A 9,410-nucleotide genomic window follows, 5' to 3' on the forward strand; every position below is an offset into this window, starting at 1 on the left:
ATCTCCAGAGGATGCTTAAAAACAATAGAATAAACATCCTAAAATATATCTTTTAATAATGCTGCTTTATACTTCTGATTGTGACAAATGAATCGGCACAGCTCCCCTGAAAATATCGGGTAGTCAGGAAAGACAACATGCTGAAAATAAAGAGCACATCCTCCAAGGAGGTTGGCTCTGTGGTGATTTGTGAGATATTCACACAACCCTTTTGGCATATGAGGCTTCTCTAGGGGCAGAGTCTGTGTCCCAGATGAAACCCAGGCCGGCTGTGGTCCAGAAGCCATGAAGCCACAGTAACCAAACCCATAGGCCTTCCTCAAAGCTGTCATTTATTCCTGTTCTCTCACCTGTTGCTGTGTTTCACTTTAAATAGAAGTAAGGACCCCTGAAAATGGGCTTTTCCCTCAGAAGCTGATGTGCTTCTATTAGCTACTGGGTATAAGGATGAGGGAACCCTCCATCTCTTCCTTAAAAGGAAGGTAAGGACTCATTTTGAGGGATTTGCCCAGTTAACTCACCTAACACATTCTGCTGCACCTATGATCTATGATAGAAGATAGAACTATGAACCTATGATAGAAGACTATCAAACTTTATGATCCTCCCAGGGCTGAGGCACGAAAAAAATGCTGAGTTGTTCAGCCTTGTTAACAGCAGGAGGCTTCTGAGGGTTTCCAAAATCACAGACACACAAAAAATTAACAGACTATAAGTACCTCTAGCTTTGCTGGCTTGAAGCTCAGAGGCTCTATTTCTTGCAAGCTCAGTCTATGTTCTCTCTGTAGACTTCAGTGTGATTTGCTAAATGCTATCTAACTAATACTTTGGATAAAGATGGGAATGGAGCACCTATCCCCCTGCCTCTGTGGAAACTCAATCTCCGTCAATTTGGTGAGTAAGGAGTGTTTATTGGTGAGAAGATATATGTAAAACCTCAGCTTGTACAACTTGGGCATCATCTCTCTCTGAAAGCTCCATAGTAATTCCTCTGTGAAAGCTGGAGGGTTTTTTGATGCAATGTAGCTCTCTGACAACTCACTTCGTGTGCAATGGCCGTGCAGAAGGGAGAAGGACATCATACTTGTATTTCTGAGACTTCTGGAGTGGTCCCCAGGCTGCTAAAATTGACACTGTTTCAGGTGTTTCAGGATGGTTGCTGACAGCAGCCGAGAAACATTTGGCACGGTGCAAGAAAAGAAGTGCAAAGGTGACAGTCTCCTTCCCTGGCTGGCTGGGCTGGTTCAGCATCCACCACCTGCCAGCAGACCCAACACGCCAGGACGGCCCCCTCCTTGTCTTTAGATTCATCTGGACTTGAAAGGTACTGAGAAGGTTTGAATTCAACCATATAACTCGTGCCGGGAGAGTGATTCAGCCTAGAATCTGCTTCTACTTAGGCTATTTTGCTGTAATATCTTATAAAAGATCTTGTAGGAATATAGTAAATATCTGCAGTGCCACACTTTGGTCTGTTTTCTCTGTCAAATCTCTCAGGGTCAGTCTTGTCACAGTAAGGTGTATTCCAAATTTTTCCTTTCTGCTCTGGTGCATCAGCGCTAATGGAGTATTCCCTTGCCAGAGAAATTAAGCACCTTATTTTGAAATTTTAAATTCTGGTTCCAGGTTAAAGTAAAGATTTTTGCAAATACTGCAAACACTAGTGCTGACTGGCAGCTATGTCTCAGCTGCACATATGGAAAGATGCAAATTTTTTGTGAAGAGGCATAAAGTGCTTCTTGAAGCAGAGATGTGAGTTTTCATCAAATGAAATGTGCACAGGGGGTCATTTTTAAATTTTTTTTGCATTACATTATAGAAAAAGGTTCATTAGAGATTATAAATAGTAATGATATGGACCACACTCTTGTGAATTCAGTTCTAATTAGAAATGCACTGAGCTACCAAAAATAATGCACCCAAGCCAGCTTCCTTAGGACTGCAGTTATCTTCTACATAAATGCATCTTTAACCAACAGCATATAAAAAGAGCAATGATGACATCCAGAGGACAGATAGTTTAATCATAGGTACTGTAGGTATCCTCAGCAAATTTCCTGGGGATATATCCCTCACCTACTTTTTCTGTTTAAAGTCTGTTCCTATTAAGTCAGTTATTGACAGCCTGCTGAGTTCCTTTAAATCACAGCTTTTATGAAAACTGACCTTGTAAAATTGAGTGTTTCACCCCCCCGTGCAAAAAATTATGTGTACATGGTAAACTTTTATTAGTGCAATCATTTTTGTGTGCATTATCATTCTATGCTATCATTGAATCCAACTGAAATGTAAAGCACTTTAAGCTATTGGTAACTTCAGGTTAATAGCTGTCTGGCTTACTTCACCTGTAAGGGCTCCTACCGTGAAACCTCTCCCTATATGTAGGTTTTTATCTAATCTGTCTTAGTAACCTTCCATACTCTGTCTTGGCAGGTTGTTTTTTGGTTTGATTTTGTTTGCAACTGCAAGAATATTGGCCAGGTGCACCATATGTAGAAGCCACTACATAGAAAAGCCTCCGAATTCCACTGAAATATCTATGGGTGGGTGTCTATTTTATTGACAAATTTGAAAGAGATACATTACCAATGTTAGTCTGTTAAGCACAGTTCCACAATCAGAATTTAATTGAAGCATGTTACCTATAATAGGTTCAGATATTTGTGTTCTTCAGCATTTTATGAATTCAGAAACAGATGGGCTATGACCAGGAAGCAGTGGAGAACAGACTGGCGTAAAGCAGGTTGGCTCTCTGACAAGTGCAGGTACAGCTGTGGTATGTATTTTATTCAGCATGCCCACCTACTGTATCAGCAGCCTGCCCTACCAGCAATTCAACTACAACTGACTTAATGAAGAGTAGAAGTAAGCATGAATCCAGACTTTCCATGGATCATAATATTTGAGAACCCAGAAGAATCAACATGATGGAAATCATGCCAAGTAATTTTTTTTTTCCTGCATCTTTATGTGTGAGAGATAACAAAAGCATTGGTGTTTTGAAGGGGGGGAAATATCCCCACAAAATGTAATCAGTTTATGGTATATTAAAATATTTCACTTTTGGTCTTTCTTAATTACTGCTTTTAAAATTAAATAAAGAAAACCTTAGCAAGTAGTAGCTCACAGCTTAAATCACCATAATTGTGCCAAGGAACATGTTGAAGAGCTGGCTAAGAGTGCTTCTGTTAGTAAAAGGGAATTTATATGGGTGACAGAAGGGCCAGTTCTTGAAGATTTCATGCAAGAAGAGTACAAAGGGTATTTTTGCTCCAGTTTGTGCCAATCTTTACAAGTCCTGTGGGGAAAGAAACTTCTGTGACTGAAGAGGTGATGGAAAAGAATCCTAGATGTGAGCATTCCTTAACTGGGAATGTGCTATTTGCTATTTTATGCATTTAAAAAATCTATCTCTCTTTGTCTTTTGGCATTCCTTAGCCATCTGGTTGAATAATCTTGCATGCCTCTTTATCTCTTTTCTCTATCTATCTAACTTCATATATTGTAACCTGCAATAACATACAGTAACCCACAAAGTGAATTTGGAAAAACAACAACCCATAATTATTTTATATGGTGATTGTCTGACTTGAAATATTGAGGTAATTATCAAGTTAAATTCCTATGATCCCTGCAATTTCTATGAAGCCTGGAGATGTCAGTACTTGAGTTCTGGCATAACTCTTAAAGTAAAATTATACCACCTCAGCCTAAGGTCGTAATTAAAGATGTAATAAAGCTAAGTGAAAAAGGGCTATATGATTTGAATTAAAAGCAGAACAATCCCCATAATTGTAGAGGGTGCAAAATTAAATTAACTGGCCACAAATTCCACCCTTCAGGAGCCACGAAGTGCCATCTGTAGATGGACAAGACTCTTGTTGATGCAGCTGGATGAAGGCAAAAGAGGAGCCCGGGATGTGGGTGCAGGAAAGAACCTGCAGGACCACTTGGTTTGAAAGATGAATGATTTCTTACAGAATGCAGTAAAGACTTAGGGAAAGCCTGAATAAGAGGGGGGGTTATAAATCTGACTCTGCTGCGACTTTTATTTGGGAGACTGAGAAGTACCACTTTGGTCTCTCCAAAGTGAGACTGTGGGACATGTTTGCATAAATTACTTTTATTTTCACCTGGATTTCTAAGAAAAACTTTAAACACAACTGAATAATATTGTTAAGAGTTCTGATGAGCAGAAGAAAACGCAACCTAATGTATATGTGTATATGCACCTCTATGTGTAAGCATGGATGTGGACTGGTGCTTACATTTGAAAATGAAATCCTGGAAGACTGTTTAATGAACATTCCACAGCCTTATTTTAGGGGTTCTTCCTCTGTTGTAGTACAGGGGTGGCAACCATCAGCATTCAAATGACAAAGACACGACTGGGAGTGCCCCTTCAGGGCAGTAAAACAAGGAGCTGCTGTTCAGGAATTCAGTTTCCCAGTGCAGTTGTGCTAGCTGAGCAGCACATGCCACATATCTTGCTTGCATCTTGGACTCTTGAAGGTTTTCTTTGCTCTCATTCTCTTGTCCAAGCTTCACATTTAACCTTTGAGGCAGTTTTGAATATATCCCTCCATAAATCATAGTCCAGTAGCACTAACCTCAGGCAGCTCTTTAGTGTTTTTGACTCCCTTCTCACACTGTTCCTCCTCAGGCTTCTGCTGGTCATTCTCATTTCTCTCCTGATGATTTTGTCACTTCTCTTCAATGTAAAACTCAGGGGATCTATGAAACTGTACACTGTGACCGTGTTTGTGATGTTGGGGCCTCTGCCTGATGCTACACTTCGCTTCATTTACCTTTCTCATTTCATTGCTTTCCCCATGTTCCAGCAGTGCTGCCTGCCCCCCTGTTCCTGCTATAGGGCTGACATACTGTCCATCAGATCCTGTCCCCTCCAGCCTCCACCAAAATATGTTACCTTTCATGTTGGTGACTCCCTCAAATACACTAAATCTTCTGTGTCCTTTAGAATTTTTTCCGTTTGGTTTTAAATGTCCCCCAGCTGTTCTTGTGCTGAAAAAACACCTCTGGACCTACCGATCCTTCACAAGCTTTTTAAAACCGTTCTCTGGTATTTCTTCTGTCAGCATTTTTACAGCATTTCAAGACTAGTTGGTGTCACAAAAGTGAAGAATATTTCACAGAGAGGATAAAATACTACAGTCAGTTCCATACAGGCTTAGTTCTGAAAAGTCACTTAAGTGAAGTGTGATGTTGAATGAAGGGAGTAAGTGATGGCTCTTGGAGATTTGTCCAGAAACAAAAATGCACCTAAGCTGTAGCTCAAATTTATTTGTTTTTTTCAAATGACTGGTAAAAAATAAGCTTTAGGTATGGCAAACCAAAAAAAACCCCAAACCAAACCAAAAACAAAAAGAAGAAAGAAAAGAAAAAAAAGAGTTGTAGTCCTGTCAGCTCCTGAGGTCCCATCCAAACACTGTCAGAAGGGACCCCATCCCTGAGCACCAGTATCTTTGCTGCTGAGTGCTCTGGATACTGGCACCCAGTTATGTTGGAAAAATATCCTTTTGCTAACGGAAGTACTGGAATATGGTCTCCTCCAGGTAGTGAGTTCCCAGGAATGCTGGATAAACCCCAGAGCAGTTTAAGCCTTGTCTCTTTTCTGAAGCTGGATGCCTCTGCCAGCCAGTCCCACGGCCATGCCACTGAATATCTGCAGCATGTGAAGAGTAGGAGTCAGAACTGTTCCTGAAAAGAGTTCAATAAGATGATTTGGAAAAGCTGCTTGATTAAAGGGGTCTAAGCATCAGAATTGCATTAGTTGAGTCCTGCATTATTTTCATAACTACAACAACAGGCACAATTCTGCCTTCAGATCTCCGTGGGTGTTTGCACGAAAAGCAGGTAGTGAGCTGAGAAATTTGGCTGAGGAAAGCACTCAGGTACACTATCGAAGAGAACAACATAAAAATTTAAATTAAGAGAAGATGAGATTCTCTTCAGCTTCAGAGTAGAGCAGACCAGGAGCATTTGTTAGGATCAGCATTCCATTTTCTGGTTCTCTGTCATCACCAGGCTGAAGGGTGTCTGCTCTCTATCCTGCTCTCTGAGGTGTCTACTCTATTGCTCCAGACTATCCAAAAGCTTTAGTGAGAGCTGGGAAAATTCAGGGAGCAAGTCCTGCGTCTGAAGCCAGTCTCTTCCACCTCCACACCCAAGTAAAAAGCTCCACAGTTTCTTTAGAAGAGAACTGAAGCTTTAAACTGAGGGTCAGTGAGCTACGCAATGCACCATTTCATCAGCTGACAGGCAGTTGTGGTTCTGAGCATGTCCCCCCTGCACAGGATCATTTCTCCTTCTGTTGGTAAATGGGGTGGGGTGCACTTGCCCAGGTGAAGCTGAGGCAGGGAGCAGACATGTTGTATTTGATGAATATTAATGTTCCTGAATACCTGGTGTCTTATGCTGAGCTCAGCAGCTGGGCTGTACAGGGACACTGTGGGTTTCTTCCATTCCTTGGGTAGGAAGCAAGTGGGGGTATTTAAGGTGGCCTGTTAAGGACTATCTCAAGGTCAGGGCAGAAAAAAGGTGTCAAGTAATCCTTAGGAAGAATATTTAGAAGCATGTAAGCAGAAGGCACAGGAGCAGAGAAGATGAAAGAGAAACCATAATGGGAGACAATTTTTATTGTACATACAGAGTAAAAGGGATGAGTTCAAAATCAACAGGGAAGGGTTTTCATGAGGCACTATGGTTTTAGTGGGGAAGATAACATTCTGGATGCTATCATGGAGTAAACTGAAGAAAGATGGAAGAAAGTAGATAATAAGGAAACTGGAACAGCAATACCATTTCCTTGTACTCCTTTTGGCTTTCAGTTTTTCATTGGATGAACAGGACAAAAGCAAGAGCCAGAGAAAATTCTGTAGGACTTGAAGTGCTCTGCAATGTCCCTGCTAGACAGTGTATATTCCTACTGGAAAGGGTGCTGGAGAAATAGCATCCTTTTTGATAATGACTCAGACCTGAAAGTGAGAATAATAGCTCTGACTCAATCACAGGCTGTTGTGGAGGGAGATTAATGCCAGGATACATGGCCAATTCTCATTTTTTGTGTCAATCTGCTTTCAAAATAAAGCACATGCCAGTTATTTCTCTTGGAAAGGAAAGAGAGAGAGCTGATATGAAACAGAGATAAAATCTGGAACATAATTAAACAGGCATTTTTCATATCTTTATGACTGTCTTCTTTCTCTTCCCTCTTATGCTTCTGTGTCTTGTTCTTTCTAAAACTATTGCAAGTGGGATGGATGTCGAAGGAATAGCAGCTGGTTTTGATGCCAAATAAGTACTTCATGTTTTATCTGATACATGGCAAGACACATTCAGGCATTTTTGTTGTGCATCTGATTATATAAGGCATTTTATGAATAGTCCATCATACAAAGGCATTATTGTTACTGTAATTGTCACATCTTCACGTCAATTTTCAATTCACTTTCTGCATTTTCCTCACATTTCCAACAATAAATACTTAAAATAATTATGATTAACCAGACTGAGATTACAGGTAATATTGCTTTGACTTGATGCTTTATTACAATAATTTTCCTCAAGACCTAGCAGTGTAGGTTGGCTTAGGATGGGGATAGGTACCTTTTTGTTGTTGAACTGATATTTCAAGTCTCCCTTCAGTTCAGAGTGAACTAGCATTTCTATTATCTCCTGGTTTTCTGGTTAATGGGGTGGGATGGTCCCAGTTGCATTCCTGCTGACCTGTCATAAGCGATGGTGGTTGGCTCCACTTCTTTGTTCCAGGTAAGGAGAGTAGGGTTTGAAAAAGTTTTAAGCCACTTTATGATACTGATATAACCCTCCAAGGTTCTCTTGCTACCCTGGGGTTGGGATAGTCCCAGGTGTAAGCAATGTTTTTGTCTAAGTGACACCAACTTGTCCTTGTTTTCAATGTTCCCTGAGGCAGCTGGAAAATCTCAGGCTACAGAGACTCATCCACAGCCTCTGCCCCTGAATAGATCTCCATGGTAAAACTCTTCTTCTGTTGCTTGAGGTGCTGACAAATCTAGCCTGAGAGCCTTGCCCTGGTGCAGAGAAGAGCCTGAGCTCTCCCCTAGGCTCAAGGAGTGGTAAGCCTGCTTCCATACTCCGTGGGCTCCTGTAAAAGAGCAGGTATGGACAGGGTTCATTTATAGAACTAAGTCTGGGAATATAAAGAGCTACACAAACAACTTCCAAATCTAGTATTACATGGGGCAGCTTTACAGGTCCCATTTGATACAGAAACTCTTTGTCTTACTGTATTCACCTACCCCTCCTGGCTCTTCCCCTGTTTCACTAAGTGCCAGATAAATTCAGCCCTACCCCAGCCCCCACACCTTCTGAAAAGTTATACTCTCCTGCCACTGCAGCAGCAATAGAAATGCCACTGCTGGCAATGACTTGAATGAGTGACTGGAGCATGGAATATGGGAAATGAAGCCATGAGTCTGCTCTGATGGGAGAGCTTGCTTCTGGAGAGCAGCATATTGATTTGTTTAAATGCTTATTCTCTGGGTTCTTGTGCTTTCTTTGTGCTTGTGTTTGCCTTTCACCTTCACAGTGCCATGCGATGATTCCCATGGGTCTATTTCCAAACTGTCACAGTCTTGGTTATCTGTTGTTGTTACAGATACACAGAAGAACAGGAAATGCTCTTCTGTTCCCCTTTAGGTGGCTTTAGCATTTATAGAGCTTCCTACATGAGGCAGGGGGTACCAGAGCATGTGGAACTGGGCTTGTCCCTTGATGAAGCTCCTCAGGGGATTTTGGCAGCCATCCTGGAGCTGATTATGTTTGTCCTGTGCCACACAAGGTCTCAGTGCAAAGGTTGAAGATGTAGTCTTAGATGTTGTAGGTGTGGATGTTATCTGACTCTTCTGCTCAACTCTCTTGTATTTTGGAGGGTGTTTTTCTGGGTTACTGTGGTTCCCAGTCCTCTCCAGTAGTATCAGAGATATAGAGAAAGTGAAGAATGCACAAAAGGGAGCAGACACTGCACTCTGTCCCTTGCTACGATCCAAGAAAAGGGCCCACAGGTCCAGAGATGCAAGTGGAGCTGGAAGGAGCTTCAGAAGTGGGAGATATTTGGGAGACAAAAGCAAGGTGCAAGGCTGCAACTGTGATGGATGGTCTTTGTGGAAAATATCACAAAGCAGGATCTGGTAGCATGTGCAACCTTACAAACTGCAAGTACTTCTGCGTCAGGAGTCGGCTGCATGTGCCCCTAAATTTTTTTAAAAGCCAGACTTCCCCTGTGGAAGCACCAGTGTTCCAAGTTAGAGTTAGCCTTTCCAAGGCTCAAAGGGAAGCCTATAAGTAATGAGCTATGATTAATTTTCTGTTTGTTTTGTGCACACACTAGAAAATGCTGTGATATTTTG

General features: G+C 41.5%; 1 long non-coding RNA gene across 1 annotated transcript; it reads left to right on the plus strand.

Moving 5' to 3' along the window:
• Nucleotides 1–1,065: 1,065 nt before the first annotated feature.
• On the plus strand, nt 1,066–2,928 carry LOC108641223. The gene is made up of 4 exons (XR_001921840.1): nt 1,066–1,324; nt 2,434–2,543; nt 2,652–2,743; nt 2,818–2,928. It is a non-coding gene; the product is annotated as an uncharacterized LOC108641223 (long non-coding RNA).
• The last annotated feature ends 6,482 nt before the right edge of the window (nt 2,929–9,410 follow it).

Source organism: Manacus vitellinus, unplaced genomic scaffold, assembly GCF_001715985.3.
Source record: "Manacus vitellinus isolate BGI_N305 unplaced genomic scaffold, ASM171598v3 scaffold_57_pilon, whole genome shotgun sequence".
Classification (NCBI taxonomy): Eukaryota; Metazoa; Chordata; class Aves; order Passeriformes; family Pipridae; genus Manacus; species Manacus vitellinus.